Below are 13,192 nucleotides of genomic sequence, written 5' to 3'. Positions count from 1 at the left end.
TTACACACAATTTACTATGTTCGTCTAGTAGACATTCAGAATTCAGTCAGGGTTGTAAATAGGTACGGTCAGCCATTCACAATTTGTACGTTCCTAGCTACAGAGCGATTGATTATTGATATAGTACTCTGCCTCCTACAGCAATTCCAGATGCGCGAACACCAAATCTGTGGACCAATGCCGGCCGCGGTGGTCTAGCGGTTCTGGCGCTGCAGTCCGGAACCGCGGGACTGCTACGGTCGCAGGTTCGAATCCTGCCTCGGGCATGGGTGTGTGTGACGTCCTTAGGTTAGTTAGGTTTAAGTAGTTCTAAGTTCTAGGGGACTTATGACCTAAGATGTTGGGTCCCATAGTGCTCAGAGCCATTTGAACCATTTTTTTGTGGACCAATGCCACGTAGCAGCCAAACTCGACAGCAGAAATGCTACAGGAAGCGTTCCCAGATCAATTTCAGTCGCTCCAAGACACGCGTACAACGACACGGCGTAATATCCTGTACATGCAGTTAAAGGTTTCAAAGCGGAGCGGGATTAAGTAAGCCCGTTAACTTAATTGAAGGTAACGAGCGGCGTTGCGCAGCGGAGCATGTAGTCGGTAGTTGACACTAATCTGTTGGGACTGCCATCTCTATAAGCGACTGTGTAACTGCCAGGGAGAATAACAAGCCGGGAGTATTTATCGGGCTGCACGTAAGACAGCCAGCGGCTAAGTGCGCCGAGATCTCGATCTGCGGTGACGACCCGCGCACCGGTAATTAATTGGGCGCGCTGTCGGGTCGCCGTGGGACTGGCGCGGCGTTACTAATGGCGGGTGGCGGCGGACGTTAATTGAGACGGCCCGGGCAGTGGCCACCAGCACCAGCATCCAGACACCGGCCGCCGGCAGCCGGGCCCGCATTCCTTGCGGGCGCAGTCACAGCACCGCATTCGTCAGATGCGGTGGGCGGTCTGCCCTGCGGGCGCCCGGCCCCGGCACCCAGCAGGCACGCCGCCAGGCGCAACAGAACGGATCCAGTGCCCCGGGCGATGTGCGCTTCACGGGAGTGACTCGAGTCACGATACAATACTTTGCACTGAACAAAGATTGAGCGTGATGACTTTCCTGATTACAAAAAGTTACCTCTCTAAGGACCTATGCCAGATACAGATATGTGGTTGTTGAAAATTATAGCATAACTTGTTGTTGTTGTTGTGGTCTTCAGTCCTGAGACTGGTTTGATACAGCTCTCCATGCTACTCTATCCTTCATCTCCCAGTACTTACTGCAACCTACATCTTTCTGAATCTGTTTAGTGTATTCATCTCTTGGTCTCCCTCTACGATTTTTACCATCCACACTGCCCTCCAATACTAAATTGATGATCCCTTGATGCCTCAGAACATATCCTACCAACCGATCCCTTCTAGTCAAGGTGTGCCACAAATTTCTCTTCTCCCCAATTCTATTCAATACCTCCTCATTAGTTATGTGATCTACCCATCTAATCTTCAGCATTCTTCTGTAGCACCACATTTCGGAAGCTATTCTCTTCTTGTCCAAACTATTTATCGTCCATGTTTCACTTCCATACATGGCTACGCTCCATACAAATACTTTCCGAAACGACTTCCTCACATCTAAATCTATACTCGATTTTAACAAATTTCTCTTCTTCAGAAACGCTTTTCTTGCCATTGCCAGTCTACGTTTTATATCCTCTCTACTTCCATCATCAGTTATTTTGCTCCCCAAATAGCAAAACTCCTTTACTACTGTAAGTGTCTCATTTCCTAATCTAATTCCCTCAGCATCACCCGACTTAATTCGACTACAAGCAAAACTCAGAAAGTCTTTTACTAACAAACTTCCTCATGCCCTCCTTTTGTTGCCTGTACAACGTGTAGGCAATACTCACTTTCTCCCCATGCTTTTCCCATCATCCGTCAACGCCTCTACGACTCTTAAAGTGGCATGGTCTCCTAACCTTCATTTCTTACATATTTCGTCCTCACAATCATATTCTGGACATCTAGACGCTTCATTCGATCCCAAACTCGATAACGTAGTGTCGATTTTGTATGAATTCATGTAAGCGATATGTAAATCTAATAAATAAATCGCAAGTGTGCACCGAGGTTGAAAAATTCAAGGCTGGCGTTCGCAACATGAAGGCCACAGGAATTTTCGTTGCCCGCCGGAGTGGCCGTGCGGTTATAGGCGCTACAGTCTGGAACCGCTACGGTCGCAGGTTCGAATCCTGCCTCGGGCATGGCTGTGTGTGATGTCCTTAGGTTAGTTAGGTTTAAGTAGTTCTAAGTTCTGGGGGACTGATGACCACAGTAGTTAAGTCCCATAGTGCTCAGAGCCATTTGAACCATCTGAACTTTCGGAAAGCGTTTGACTCGGTGCTCCACTGCAGACTCGTAAGTAAGGTACGAGCATATGGGATTGGTTCCCTAGCATGTGAGTGGCTGGTAGACTTCTTAAGTTATAGAACCCAGTACGTTGTCCTCGGTGGTGAGTGTTCATAGGAGGTGAAGGTATCATCTGGAGTGCCCCATGGAAGTGTGGTAGGTCTGCTGTGTTTTTCTATCCACATAAATTATCTTTTGGATAGGGTGTGTAGCAATGTGCGGCTGTTTGCTGATGATGCTGTTGTTTAAGGGAAGGTGTCGTCGTTGAGTGACTGTAGGAGGATACAAAATGACTTGGACAGGATTTGTGATTGGTGTAAAGAATGGCAGCTAACTCTAAATATAGATAAATGTAAATTAATGCAGTTGAATTGGAAAAACAATCCCATAATGTTTGAATACTCCATTAGTAGTGTAGCGCTTGACACAGTCACGTCGATTAAATATTTGGGCGTAACATTGCAGACCGATATGAAGTGGGACAAGCATGTAATGGCAGTTGTGGGGAAAGCGGATGGTCGTCTTCGGTACATCGGTAGAATTTTGGGAAGACGTGGTTCATCTGTAAAGGAGACCGCTAATAGAACGCTGGTGCGACCTATTCTTGAGTACTGCTCGAGCGTTTGGGAACCCTATCAGGTCGGGTTGAGGAGGACTTAGAAGCAATTCAGAGGCGGGCTGCTAGATTTGTTACTGGTAGGTTTGATCATCACGCGAGTGTTACGGAAATGATTCAGGAACTCGGGTGGGAGTCTCTAAAGGAAAGGAGACGTTCTTTTCGTGAATCGCTACTGAGGAAATTTAGAGAACCAGCATTTGAGGGTGACTGCAGTACAATGTTACTGCCGCCAACTTACACTTTGAGGAAAGATCACAAAGATAAGATAAGAGAGATTAGGGCTCGTACAGAGGCATATAGGCAGTCATTTTTCCCTCGTTCTGTTTGGGAGTGGAACAGGGAGAGAAGATGCTAGTTGTGGTACGAGGTGCCCTCCGCCACGCACCGTATGGTGGATTGCGGAGTATGTATGTAGATGTAGATTATCACTATTAGTGACTGTGGTCGGACACAAACCATTAACGTCCTGAAGTCATCCAATTTCTGCTAGATCAGAAATAAGAAGTGCAGCAATCAAGTGATTTACGAACAGTAAGTATAGTGCACACATTTTAATTGGTTGATTTTAAATGGGGTTGCAGGTGCAGCAAGTGCCGCGTTGGAGAGGAGTAATGCAGAGGCAGTACCTTTTCTAACAAGTGTCTACCCTCACTGTGAATAGTTAGCAGTCTTATCTGAGAAGGAGTTGTGAGGATCACTTGTTGCGATGCTTCTCAAATTCCTACGTCATTCATTCTAACACACACACACACACAAACACACACACACACACACACACACACACACACACACACACACACACACACACACACACACACACACACACACAAAGTAAATATCACTCATCTTCAATCATTTTCAAACAAAAATGTTACAAGAAAAGTCTACAATTTAATACAGTGCTAAATTTGGTTAATTTCTAATTCCGTTCAGGGTAATAGACTAAAAAAGATGGAAACCACGGCATTAAACCAACCGGAAAAGTTGTCCAACTATTTCGAAATTTCCTCAAACCGACCAACAACAGCGCATTTTTGGAAACAGATGCATCGTCAGAGAACTATCTAATGGTGCTCCGACAGTCAGTTATGTCAGCTCACCGGACAAAATACGTCACCTCCTTACATGGGTACACTAATGTTGCAGAAGGTACAGAATCGGTACCAGGCATTAATGTCCGATTCCATCAGTGACGCAGCCTATGCTGGTGAGGTTATCTTTGTATGCCAGTCAATTGTATGGCGTCAGCGCAGTTCAATGTATCGACATGGAGACATGAAAGATTGACGGAAAATACCTACACTACTGGCCATTAAAATTACTAGACCACGAATATGACGTGCTACAAACGCGATATGTAACCGACAGGAAGAAGGTTCTGTGATATGCAAATGCTTAGCTTTTCAGAGCATTCACACAAGGTTGGCGCCGGTGGCGACACCTACAACGTGCTGACATGACGAAAGTTTCCAACCGATTTCTCATACACAAACAGCAGTTGACTGGCGTTGCCTGGTCAAACGTTGTTATGATGCCTCGTATAAGGAGGAGAAATGCGTACCATCACGTTTCCGACTTTGATAAAGGTCAGATTGTAGCCTATCGCGATTGCGGTTTATCGTATCGCGACATTGCTGCTCGCGTTCGTCAAGATCCAATGACTGTTAGCGGAATATGGAATCGGTGGGTTCAGGAGGGTAATACGGAACACCGTGCTGGATCCCAGCGGCCTCGTATCACTAGCAGTCGAGATGACAGGCATCTTATCCGCATGGCTGTAACGGATCGTGCAGCCACGTCTCGATCCCTGAGTCAACAGATGGGGACGTTTGCAAGACAACAACGAATTGCACGAACAGTTCGACGACGTTTGCAGCAGCATGGACTATCAGTTCGGAGACCATGGCTGCGGTTACCCTTGACGCTGCATCAGAGACAGGAGCACCTGCGATGGTGTACTCAACGACGAACCTGGGTGTACGAATGGCAAAACGTCATTTTTTCGGATGAATCCATGTTCTGTTTACAGCCCCATGATGGTCGCATCCGCGTTCGGCGACATCTCGGTGAACGCACACTGGAAACGTGTATTCGTCATCGCCCGTATCACCTGGCACGATGGTATGGGGTGCCATTGGTTACACGTCTCGGTCACCTCTTGTTCGCATTGACGGCACTTTGAACGGTGGACGTTACATTTCAGATGTATTACGACCCGTGGCTCTACCCTTCATTCGATCCCTGCGAAACCCTATATTTCAGCAGGATAATGCACGACCGCATGTTGCAGGTCCTGTACGGGCCTTTCTGGATACAGAAAATGTTCGAGTGCTGCCCTGGCCAGCACATTCTCCAGATCTCTCACCAATTGAAAACGTCTGGTCAATGGTGGCCGAGCAACTGGCTCGTCACAATACGCCAGTCACTACTCTTGATGAACTGTGGTATCGTGTTGAAGCTGTATGTGCAGCTGTACCTGTATACGCTATCCAAGCTCTGTTTGACTCAATGCCCAGGTGTATCAAGGCAGTTATTACGGCCAGAGGTGGCTGTTCCGGGGATCTATGCACCCAAATTGTCAGTTCTAGTATAATATATTGTCCAATGAATACCTGTTTATCATCTGCATTTCTTCTTGGCGTAGCAGTTTTAATGGCCAGTAGTGTATTACATCCGGGTGTGCCCATCATTACGCCAGCCTCTGCTCGTATTGGCACATAAAGCTGCGCACGTTCATTGCGTTGAACGACACAGAAACTGGACAGTGATTGACTGAAGGCTTGTAATGTGGACACAACAGTCGCGATTTTGCTTTTTTTCGTATGACACAGAGCATCTACTACATCTGCTTCACAAGGATGCAACGCGTTAAGGGTTTAGTTGAGGTCAGAAGTGGTTTTGCTATGTTTTGACATGGCTTTTGTAAGGCAGCAAGATTTTCCTACCTTACATTTAATGCTATGTTTTGTGGCGGCGTTCGTAGCGACAAACAATTCGCTGTAGAAACGGCTTACGAAGTCACCGCCACACTTTTAATAGCGGGCCGACCGGTCCGCTGGAACAGTGAACAGAAAGATGAAAACCCAAACACTCTGATTAAATAAAAGTCGGTACTTATCTTTATTAACGAAGATACAGAAACAGTAGTGAACTCCGTGTCTACAGAAATCTGTCTAGTTCGAGTCGGAGCGGCTAGGTCAGCGTCGGCTGACGACAAACAACAACTCTGCTGCGATGAACACACAACTGACTAGCAAGTACACAATTCGGTGGCGAGTATACAACTGAGCGGCGAATACAGAACTGTCCTAGGGCTCGCGACTCCAGCGCTTAAGAACCCAGAAGCCAGCGGTGTCGCGCGCAGACTTGCGGCGATTTCCTGTCTCGCTGGCGCTGCTTATGCGGACGGCGTCCGGACTTGGATGCTGCCAACCTTTTGGCAGCGGGCTCGGGTGGCGTTACTGGCTAGGATATAACACTATGTAAATTCTTATCCATTTATATTTACATTAGATGACTGTTTATGATGGAAAATTGGATTGTTAATCATTTCTTTGGCTGATACTGGCTAGCACCACGTACTATCAATTTCTGTAGTACTGCATTTCTGGGTATTAATTAGAGGTGAGTGCTGACAAAGAGGACAACGTGGGCAATGGATCCCTCAGAAGACGCTGTCAGCTAAAGAGGGGCTGGGTAGAGTGTTGTCATGTTGTGTAGGGGCGGACATTTACTACCCTGAGAAAGAGGACAGCGAGGAGGCGGGACGGACATTTACTACCCTGAGGAAGAAGACAGCGAGGAGGTGGTAGTTCATAACACTGGAGGCCGCAGAACCACCGTAATGTAGACAGTACGGATGGGAGGTTCCACTATGATGTGCCGAAAAAAAAAATTCAGAAATGCGTACCTGGTGAGAGGACGCCGGGGGCAGAGCAAGGCGAAAAGACATCCTTTTTTTGTGTGAAGGAATGCGCTGGGTCACAACCGATGATCGCGAGCTGACCTCCGAGGAATCTTCTCATGGAAAGTGCCGGGGCACGCTTCTCACCAAAAAGAGGAGACACGTATTTGTTTGGCGGAGTGCTAAGGATGAAGCAGGGGAAAATGAAACTTCCAGAAAATCTTTTGAAAGGAGTATGAGGTGGCTGGCATATTTATGACACACGTAGTTGTCTTAATACTTTTGTAAGGCAGCTGGGCCTCGTCGCCTGAGATCAAACGTAGACGTCACGTGTCTAGGAGGGAGGAGATATATGGCGTCGAGACATTTCTGTGTGGGAATACATCAAAGACACTTTCCTTAGGTGATTGATCTAAAAACTTCGCTGGTGAGAATCACAGTGGAAAATCTGGCGTTTAGATTTTGATAAGTGTTGATTTCGCCGCAAGGAGCGCGTGAACTCGTTTTTCTGTGAACTGAATTGTTTTTATCTTAAGCACATAGTGTATGCTGAGAGCATCCGTGATTTGAGACACCTGGAGGAACACAAACAACACGCCTGTGACCAAATTGCAGGAGACACTCTCCTCTGTGTGCAGTCAGAGTGGTTGCGGTGACTACAGTTGTGCATTGCGCGGGATGGACAACACGTACAGCATGTGTTGTAGCAGTCGGTATGAAGGTAATTCCTCAACTTTGAACACTACTAACTTCTAAACTGTACAAGATGGACAAAACCAAATTACACCACTAATTTCCAGAGCTCAAGCTAGTGTTATTTAATGTGTCATACAGCCCCCTTCCCATTTAAATAAAATGACTTGAATCCAAAATGGCGGATTTCAAGATGGGGATCATGAATGACATTCAAAGTTGCGGCGCCATGTCAAACCTACGTTCCCATCATCACCTTTCAATTTTCCCTGTAATCTTTCAACTTATGAAGGTGTCCAAGGACTTTTGACTCACCCTGTATAATGAAACCTCCTCCGTATTATTGTTGCAGCGATCGTGAGAGGAAAGATTACATAAATTACAGTGTGCAGAGGTATTTAAACATCATTACTGCGTTTCACACGTTAATGGAATGGGAAGAAGCCTTAAAAACGGGTACAACGGGAAAGCATCGTCTGCCATGATATTTACAGTGGTCTGCAGAACATGAATGTGAATGTAGAATACATTAAAGCGTGACCAACTGGAACCAATTATCCGCCCCAAAATGTGTCACTCTACAAGTGTGAGGGGCCGTCGGCGTCATGAACTGAGTCTATTGACCTTCTTGGAATACTGGCCTAGTCGGCAGGAGGACCTGGCGACGCTTGCAAACGCTAACGCTAGCCTCCAGCGGAAGGCCCGATTCCATATATACACTACTGGAGTTAAAACTGCTACACCACGAAGATGACGTGCTACAGACGCGAAATTTCACCAACAGGAAGAAAATGCAGTGATATGCAAATGATTAGCTTTTCAGAGCATTCACACAAGGCTGGCACCGGTGGCGACACCTACAACGTGCTGACATGAGGAAAGTTTCCAACCGATTTCTCATACACATACAGCAGTTGACCGGCGTTGCCTGGTGAAACGATGTTGTGATGCCTCGTGTAAGGAGGAGAAATGCGTACCATCACGTTTCCCACTTTGAAAGATGTCGGATTGTAGCCTATCGCGATTGCGTTTTATCGTATCGCGACATTGCTGCTCGCGTTGGTCGAGATCCAATGACTGTTAGCAGAATATGGAATCGGTGGGCTCAGGAGGGTAATACGGAACGCCCTGCTGGATCCCAACGGCCTCTTATCACTAGTAGTCGAGATGACAGGCATCTTATCCGCATGGCTGTAACGGATCGTGCAGCCACGTCTCGATCCCTGAGTCAACAGATGGGGACGTTTGCAAGACAACAACGAATTGCACGAACAGTTCGACGACGTTTGCAGCAGCTTGGACTATCAGTTCGGAGACCATGGCTGCGGTTACCCTTGACACTGCATCAGAGACAGGAGCGCCTGCGATGGTGTACTCAACGACGAACCTGGGTGTACGAATGGCAAAACGTCATTTATTCGGATGAATCCAGGTTCTGTTTACAGCATCCTGATGGTCGCATCCGTGTTTGGCGACATCGCGGTGAACAAACATTGGAAGCGTGTATTCGTCATCGCCATACTGGAGTATCACCCGACGTGATGGTATGGGGTGTCATTGGTTACACTTCTCGGTCACCTCTTGTTCGCATTGACGGCACTTTGAACAGTGGACCTCACACTGCAAATGTATTACGACGCGTGGTTCTACCCTTCATTCGATCCCTGCGAGACCCTGCATTTCAGGAGGATAATGCACGACCGCATGTTGCAGGTCCTGTGCGGGCCTTTCTGGATATAGAAAATGTTCGACTGCTGCCTTGGCCAGCACATTCTCCAGATCTCCCACCAACTGAATACGTCTGGTCAATGGTGGCCGAGCAACTGGCTCGTCACAATACGCCAGTCACTACACTGGATGAACTGTGGTATCGTGTTGAAGCTGCGTGGGCAGCTGTACCTGTACACAGCATCCAAGCTCCGTTTCACTCAATGCCCAGGCGTATCAAGGCCGTTATTGCGGCCAGAGGTGGTTGTTCCGAGTACTGATTTCTCTGGATCTATGCACCCAAATTGCGTGAAAACGTAATCACATGTCAGTTCTAGTGTAATATATTTGTGCAATGAGTAACCGTGTATCATTTGCATTTCTTCTTGGTGTAGCAATTATAATGGTCAGTAGTGTATTACGCTACTGACAGGGAAAGAATATCAACATTTAAGACTATCTCCAGGAATAGCCGCAGCACACGATCTCATCAACCCGAAAGTACCGCACCACGAAGTTCAACAACTGACATACGTGCGTGGGTGTGAGTTGTGGGTGTGCCGTACAGCGGTTGACCCATTCGCTGCTCCTGGCAGGTGTGCAGCCCCAAAACGGCGATCGTAGGACAGCGCAGGGCGCCCGAGGGAGAGAAAGTTGGCCTTGGCGGCCATTCCGCTAAAGAGCGGCCGATCCCGGCCATCCATCCACATCGGGGCCTTCCTCCGGGGTCAGGGACACCGCCGGCCTAAGGGGGAAATTGCTCGCTAACGAAGTTATTGTTCGGTTCGGCCGCACGGCGCGCCGTGGGGACCTGCTGGCTGCGGCACGGCCGAGATTGCTTTCGTTTCCCGGAGGACGTAATTCGATAAGACCGCCGGACAGGGGCGAACGGCCGCGAGTCCAACGTCCCTCCTGTGCCCACGGCGCGGAACCCCGAGCAAGGGTTGCCAACACTGACTCACGCGCCGGCCAGGCCGCCCGACCGCTAAGCTAATCCCAGGCCTCCCCCACCTCCCAATTGGCTAATGGCCGCAATGAAGTTAGCGCCCCCGAGCTGGTGGCGCTACGGCGGCCATATTGCGGCCGGCCGTCGTGAAGCGAAAGGGCGACATCTTCCTCTGGCCAACAGTAGGAGCATCGTGGGTGGGTGGAGGGTGGGGTGGTGGGGAGGGGGAAGCTTCTGGGCCACAAAGTTAACGTCATCCTCGACTGAGTTTCGTTCTGGTCAGCTCTGGAAATCCCATCTTAACTATCTCTTAGCTGTCTCGGAGTTGTAAAGAATCTCGTCCCGTTTCTTGATTGTTTCGAATAGAATAACCGAAACAGCATTCATCGGTGATAGGAGAAGGTTGCTACCGATTGGCCACTTAATGGAAACGTGTAATAAAACCTCAGATATTGTAATAAACACTTCATTTACATTGCACCTTGAAATTATCTTCTGTATTTCTCTACAGTGGACACAGAAGCCATAAACATTCACATCTGTTAATGAGAGAGACTGACGGAAACAAATTCCAACACCAATTAAATAATTAATGTAAAGCACTCCGTCTTCAGCCCAAGAGAGGTCCACCGGGACCATCCGACTGCCGTGTCATCCTCGGTGGATGATGCGAATAGGAGGGGACAGCACACCGCTCTCCCAGTCGTAATGATGGTATTCTTGACCGAAACCGCTGCTATTCGGTCGAGTAGCTCCTCAATTGGCATCACGAGGCTGAGTGCACCCCGAAAAATGGCAACAGCGTACGGCGGCCTGGATGTTCACCCATCCAAGTGCCGACCACGCCCGACAGCGCTTAACTTCGGTGATCTCACGGGAACCGGTATATCCACTGCGGCAAGGCCGTTGCCAAAAATAAGTAACGTAGAAAATGAAATTTCGGGAAAAAATTTGTCTATGTTACATATTCAAGTGATTAACAAAGAAAGGGTTCAAATGGCTCTGAGCACTATAGGACTAAACTTCTGAGGTCATCAGTCCTCTAGAACTTAGAACTACTTAAACCTAACAAACCTAAGGACATCACACACATGCCCGAGATAGGATTCGAGACTGCGACTGTAGCGGTCACGCGGTTCCAGACTGTAGCGCCTAGAACCGCTCGGCCACCGCGGCCGGACAAGTGATTAACATTGCAGGATCACAGGTTAATGTAAGCGCGAGATAGGGCATTCCAAATGTGAACTGTTGGTACATCAGTAGCCAGTGCATTCGCCAGAATGTTGACTACAAGCAAGCAAACGTGATGTATTGTGTCCTGCATGTGTCGGATGTCAGTTTGTGGGATAGAATCCCTTGCATGTTGCACTTGATCGGTCAGATACAGGGACGGTTAATGGTGGTTATGGATGACGCTGGAGTTGTCGTCCGATGATGTCCCATATGTGTTCGCCTGGAGACAGGTATGGTGCTCGTGCAGCCCAAGGCACCGTCTGAACACTCTGTAGAGATGTTGGGCTACAACAGCGGTATGTGGACAAACGTTCATGAATAGCAGCACAACAGATCGAATCACCAGATGGACATACAGTTCTGCAGTCAGGGTGCGTAATATAACCATTAAAGTGCTGCTGCTGTCATACGAAGTCGTCCCCTAGGCAATAGCTCCATGTGTAGGTTCAGTGTGTGCAGAACGCAGGCAGGTAGGTTGCAGTCCCTCAGCCTGATTCCTCCTAATCACAAGCAGCCATCCCTGGCACCTAAGCAGAACCGGCTTGCATCAGAAAACATAAAAGATCTCCAGAAGACACAACAGATATCCACCATGCTCTCTTTTCAAATGGTTCAAATGGCTCTGAGCACTATGGGACTTAACATCTGAGGTCATCAGTCCCCTAGAACCTAGAACTACTTAAACCTAACTAACCTAAGGACATCACACACATCCATGCCCAAGGCAGGAGTCGAACCTGCGACCGTAGCGGTCGCGCGGTTCCAGACTGATGCGCCTAGATACGCTCGGCAACTACGGCAGACGCTCTCTCCTCACTCCAGCCGCCTGGCTCGAGGCTGTGTTTGAGGTAATAGATTTGTAACAGTTCGTTGTGTCACTGTGGTGCCAAGTACTGCTCAAATTGCTGCTGCAGATTCATTACGATGCCCCGGGTTAATACATCGAACACGACGGTCTTCCCTCTCTTTAATTTCACATGGCCGACCAGAACCCTGTCATCTTGCGATCGTACATTCTCCACGGCTGCCATCAATCATGTATTGTGGTTACATTCCTGCCGCGTCTTTGTGCAGTGTCGTGGTAGGAACATCCAGCTTCTCGTACTCTGTTACACGACCTCGTTTAAACTCAGTGAGGTGTTGATAATAACGTTTTCGACGCCTTAAAGGCATTCTTGACTATCATCAACTCCAATCTCAGACGTAAACAGCTCTTACATCCGTTACGGCGTGTATTTAAAGCAAACCTGCTTTGCATGCTCATAGCGGTGCTACTAGTGGCAGTCTTATGCAACTGGCGTGAAATTAGAGTTGACATCATCTTTCAGATGAAGAAACACGCCTAAAAACGTACGGTCATGTCACATAACTACTTGTTGGTGTTGCGATTTAATGTATCTGAAAAATTAAATACATGTGTCATCAGCGCATTCAACGGGACTGGTTTCCTTCATTCAGCCAGGCAATTCCCGTGAGTGGGCTACAGGGTAGTAGCTGTTAAATATTACAGACCTCTAAATAAGTGACAATATATTTTGTATTTTTATTGGCGTATTTTTTGCTACCATCTGGAATCGAATGACACGTATTCAAATCCAATGAGGCTAAAAGAAGAAATGTCGCCCTTGAAGGTAGAAAAAGAAGAAATTCTACTGATTAATAAAACACTCACAAACCATTAGAGAACAATTAATGAA

The sequence above is a fragment of the Schistocerca serialis genome, chromosome 7 (genome assembly GCF_023864345.2).
Source record: "Schistocerca serialis cubense isolate TAMUIC-IGC-003099 chromosome 7, iqSchSeri2.2, whole genome shotgun sequence".
Classification (NCBI taxonomy): domain Eukaryota; kingdom Metazoa; phylum Arthropoda; class Insecta; order Orthoptera; family Acrididae; genus Schistocerca; species Schistocerca serialis.
The sequence above is the reverse complement of the archived record's forward strand: the minus strand, read 5'-3'. Positions refer to the sequence as shown.